The following is a 5,631-nucleotide window of genomic DNA, read 5'->3' as shown; positions in this document are numbered from 1 at the left end:
TGTTTCTACGGAATTTATTCTCTTTTAACACCTACGGAAACAAATTTAATAATATATATTACCATAAATAGATGTGCACAACTAGTGAAGGGACCGTAGTTTCACGGGTTTTTTAAGAAAAAATTGTTGAATGATTTATATTGGGCAACATCTTAAACTTGCTGAACTCAACATTGTAAAAGTATAGTTGAAAATCATATACATGAAATAGATGGCACTACAATAAGATATAAAATCACTGATCCTATAAGCTACTTAATGTAAATGTCAAAGTTGAGAACATTTATTTGCATAACTGTTGGCACCAAGCTTGCGCATGAGCTAGATACATTCAAGCTTATTCATATAGTCATCATGAACAAATGCATGTGAGTTCTTCCCAAAAACAAACTCCAAATCATACTGCAACTTTAAAACATAAGTTGTATGTTAGTACAAGCCATGCAACATTACTACAGCAATATGACACAATTTTTAAAATTTAGTTCCACTAAGCACATTTTTGACTGTAAATAAAAGGACGATGTCAAAAATTTTAAGAAGGAACTTACTGTAAGAAAATGCAAATGCCCCGTTCCAAAAAATGTCCCATTTTAACACAACCCGATACAACATCACCCATTTTGACACAAACCTGCACATATCAAATAGAAGATATAATTTTTTGTCATTTAACATAAGAGACATAATATTAGTAGCAAATTCGTTTACCTTAGCTATATAATAGAGGCAATCGTCGAGTGTCTTAATGTACGGAGTAGTAAGCAAAACTACACATATACAGTTTTAACCCATATAGAAGCTACAAAACTATTACTCACCTATACAATTTTAACTCACTTAGAAGCCAAATGTACCTCGTCAATTGTCCAGCTGCATCAAGTTATAGGAAACTTTTAAGATCACTTTCACTACTTTCTACACAACATTGCATATTCTCATGTGCATGTTTCCAAAATTTTAAGATCAAAAATAGACCTTTTATTTCATTTGGGATGACATTGTGTCATTATTGGCATAGTAGGCCTTTAATTTGCTATAAAAAATTTCTTAAAAAACTAAAAATTTACCTTGATTCATGTCTTGCTAAGCATTTCGAAATTCAAACCCTCTTGACCTATCGGACATCCGTATTGCATCACGCCAAACATCAGTTCGAAATGAAGGCATCAAAACTAAGCTAACATCAGTAAATATTTCTATTTAAAACTTAGTTCAGAAGCTTAAAAGGATCTGCAAGCTATAAATCAAGTGTTGAATTATGATGCTTACATTAAATTTAGTAAAAATTATATGTCTTACATACTGATATACAAACATCATTCAAACAACCTTTAATGAAAATCTACAAAATCAAAAACCCATCCATACCTTTTATAGTAGCAATATCTGCAAGTGATATTTTACCTATACCATCCATTAAAATTAATTAAAAAAAACATTAGTAAAGCTTCATATAAAATGTCATTAAGCATTGTCTTGCCTCAATGGCCCGGTAAAGATCATTACTATTGTCACATATATTTTTCAAATAGCTAACCCATGTGACCCACCCAACTTACGATGCTAAGAATGAACAGATTAGTGACTAATTTGTAGTAGCATATAAAGGCTAACACGATAAGAAACTTACATAAAAACACATAACCCAAGCTAAGACATACAAAAGTAAATGAGTTAAAACTCCACTACAACCATAGTAGAAGAAACACATAAACTATTGCAAAATAAAAAAATTATTTATTAGCACATTAGATCAAGTAGATATTATTGAATCAAACCGCTCCCAATACGATTACACAAAGTTGCAAAAACAAATATATCTAGCAACATTTCAAATCTACGAAAGAAAAGAACACCCAAATCATCTATTATCATGTTTAATTACCTTAGGGCAGCATTTACCATATTCAGGGTAGTACATGAACCCTCCAAAACATCAGCTTGAAATGGATTACGAATTCACAATAACACAAATAAAATACAACAATACACAACACCATGACTCTAAATAATGTCGTATAACATTTCTTATGAGGTTTATGAACATTCATTTTCAAAGCAGTTCTTACATTATTCAAAAGCAAAATAAGGTGCTTAAAGTTAACTTATAGGCAATCTTAAGATAAGTTTCAAATGTAATTAATAAACAGAAATATTTACATTATTAAACTTCAAAATCAGGTGCTTAAAAATAATTTAAAGGCAATCTTGATAGAAAACTTCAAATGATTAAACAAAGTTAAAAAGTTACAAAATCAGTAACTAACAAATACGTGTTGCCAAATTGCAACATTCACCACAAATAATTAAAAAGCACATATAATTTGTACATCTGAATGCAATTTTTTATATACATATATGTAAAGTAGATATTTATATACCTTACTTTCTATAAAGTTTACTAACCTTCAATGAACAAATTCATATACGTCATTTCATCGAACACCTTGTGTGCATCAACGAAAATACCTACAAAACCATATAAATGTGCATCAAAGTCATAACAAATCATATAAGCAACATACCAAATCATATAAGCAACAAAACAAATTGATAATGAAAAACATTAACGAATATAGTAAAGTTTGAATAGACATAAAACAAAAGTAATTTCAATAAACATAAAACAAAAAAATAATCTAAAACAAATCGACTAACATGTATTTGGAAGATTTCTTCAAGAAGTAAAAATTAGGGCAAGTCGACTAATCCAATACTAACCTGTTATTGAGGCTTCTCGGAAAGAATGATGAAGAAATCGTCTCATTATTGAGGCCATTTGTAAGAATCAGAAGTGCAGATGATGATTTTTTGATTGAATGAAGATTCAATCGTCTGGATTGAAAGCATACCTGCTGGTAATGTTAAATTGTACAGCTCGAGGTTTAATGAAGAGATACATTTGAATTTTGAATTCTTGATAAAATACACACAATTAGAAAAAGGAGTAGGAGGCGTGCAGTTGAATGAGGATGTCAGGCACACATTTATTTTTATCCATTAGTGATTTTTTTAAAAAAAATTTCAGGTTTTATAAGTGATGAATCCAAGATAATGATAAGTGTTGATACAAATTACCTACCAACAACAAATATTAATCAAAGAAAACAAAACATATATCAATAATGTTATACCTTTGTTAGTTTTTTCTCTTGGGCATTTTATCGAACAGTTATGGTGTCTTCATCAGCAGAAAACTGCAGAGAATCAAACCAAATCATAAACCTTAAAAAAATTTAACATAAACCCTAAGATATAACAAAGAATAAGGGTTAAAATTCTAATGATCAATAAATTCAAACACTCTTATTGCCTAATATAATCATGCAAGCAAAATAAAATCCCTACAATTATCAAGCAAAAAAAAACCCCTAAAATTAAAACAAACCACTGACTAAACAAACAAAACACAAACCTAATTACGGAGTATAAAAGAGTAACAACCTAACATTTTTTAATCCATGTCTAAAAGTTGAATAAAAATTTTCTAACAAAATAAGTTGGAAAAGAATTGAAAATCAAAACCTGCATATTAACTCGTGTGTAGGCATGTTATGCGGCACCATCTGCAGCTTAATCCAGCAAGGGTATATCAAGCAAAAAAAAACTCTAAAACCAGATCAAAAGAAGAGATATCAGATTAAAACTAAGAAAAATTGAATTCAAGATAAGATTAACATGTATAGTTCTAACCACACTCTGACATATTTAAACCCATTTGCAAGAATCATGTAATTCTTAAAAAGAAAGAAGAAAATTTATATATAAAAATCAAAAATTTAAATTGGAACGTCACCTTATTTAATTTGAAGATACAGACTTTGAAGTAAAACTGATAGCAAGTTGAGAGTTGTTAGTAAACCCTAAAAATTGCCTAACTCAGTAATTGTTAGTTAAAGAAGAAATTAAATAATCAAAACTGAAAGTATTGTGTGTGAAGAAATTAAAACTTACATTGAGCGATGGTGGCGCTGGCGATGGACGTTGGTGGCGCTGGCGATGGTCGATGGTGGCGGCGGCGATGGGCGATGGTGGCGATGAGTGATGGTGGTTGTTTGAAAATCACAATTGAAAACTGAAATAATGAAATAGGGTAAATATGTTTGATAGATAAGAAATACTGTTTGGGAATAAGTAAAAATCAAAAAGCCTGATATGATATGGAGAAGTGAAAAAGCTGAAGTTTTTTCAAAATAAATCAGTCACGCGTGAAGCTTTTTTATTGTCCGGATTTAATTTTTTTTAAAATACGTTTTTTTTTAGATAATAAAAAATGTTATTTATTTGATGATGTAAGCAAGGATATCTCATGTTGTGCCAAGTGTCCTTTGATTTTTTTTAACCTAAGGTAAAAATATTGAAGGGATGTCATGTTCTAAGCCATTTCATATATAGTATAGATTTGCAATTCATATTTTATCATCTAATCAAGGTAAGGAATCCATCTTAATACGTATTTTAACCAAGGTTGCAAAAGACGTGAGACGGGGTCGAGACGGTCGGGTCCTAAAAAGGTCGAGACGTTCGAGACGGGGTCGAGACGGACGTTGACCAAAGTTGACTTTTAAATATATAAGTATAAAAATGCATATATGTATACATATTTAAAGCTAAAAAATTTAATTAATTAATTTGTACCCATAATTGCTATCATCGTTAATTTAATACAACAAATTCAAACTAAAACACGATATATTTTACCGATTTTCTGGCTTTTTTGAATTTTGACCGACTTTGACCCAATTTTTTTCAACTTTACCCGAATTTTGTGCGTTGACTGTAATATTAGATGATTTTCTTCGAGACGGGACGGATTAGTCACCAAACCGTCGAGACGGGCGTCGAGACGGCTCGAGACGGGGTGTTTTGCAACAGTGATTTTAACTACCCTTTCAGGGAATAAGAATCACATATATTAACCCAATAAAAGAATGATGACTGCCAAGAAGTATATACAAATGCTCATAAATAAGATAATAATTTGATTATTACGGAGTAGTTATTTTGGTGTATGTTATGAATTAGGGATGGCAATGAATGTCTGAGATCCATTTAAATGGATATGAATAATTTAAACGGATGATAATGGATATGATATGAATAATATGAAAAAAATAGTGAATCGGGTATGGATGATAAGTTTTCATTCATGAATATATTCATTTACCACTCGAAATACATATTTACATATAAATATATACGTATTTACTTAAATATATGCGGTTACATTTACATATCCTTATATGTGTACATTATAAACTATTAAAATGTTATAAAAAATATAGATTGTAAAGATACAACTATGCGAATAGTTACATATCTTTGTTAAAATTACTTTGCTGATTTTATTTCAAAATGCATATCTTTCTTAGAAAAACTTAACATCCAATGAATACCTATTTACTCGCTTCATCCTACAGATAAGGATATGGATGGATGAATTATATTTAAATGAATATGAATATAGATATGAAATTTAAAAATTAAATGAATATTGATATGGATATAGGCTTACCCGATCAATATTTAATCCATTATCATCTCTAGTTATGATGTAAGGGTTTTCCATTCCTCTCCTAGTGGGTTTGTTGGAATTTTAATTATTGAGCTTTTAAAATAATAATAGTA

The 5,631-nt window shown here is 29.9% G+C and overlaps 1 long non-coding RNA gene across 2 annotated transcripts; it reads right to left on the bottom strand.

The window, feature by feature from the left end:
• Positions 1 to 242: 242 nt before the first annotated feature.
• On the bottom strand, positions 243 to 3,205 carry LOC139864931 (uncharacterized). 2 transcript variants are annotated; one of them, XR_011764539.1, is made up of 7 exons: positions 3,138 to 3,205; positions 2,725 to 2,858; positions 2,410 to 2,472; positions 1,071 to 1,117; positions 822 to 873; positions 552 to 634; positions 243 to 408 (listed from the first exon to the last, which is right to left on the bottom strand). It is a non-coding gene; the product is annotated as an uncharacterized lncRNA (long non-coding RNA). The 2 variants fall into 2 exon arrangements; XR_011764538.1 differs by lacking the exons at positions 2,410 to 2,472; positions 2,725 to 2,858; positions 3,138 to 3,205 and having other exon boundaries at positions 1,071 to 1,319.
• Between the last annotated feature and the right edge of the window lie 2,426 nt (positions 3,206 to 5,631).

The sequence above is a fragment of the Rutidosis leptorrhynchoides genome, chromosome 8 (genome assembly GCF_046630445.1).
Source record: "Rutidosis leptorrhynchoides isolate AG116_Rl617_1_P2 chromosome 8, CSIRO_AGI_Rlap_v1, whole genome shotgun sequence".
Lineage (NCBI taxonomy): Eukaryota > Viridiplantae > Streptophyta > Magnoliopsida > Asterales > Asteraceae > Rutidosis > Rutidosis leptorrhynchoides.
This window is presented reverse-complemented; position numbering and strand designations above follow the sequence as displayed.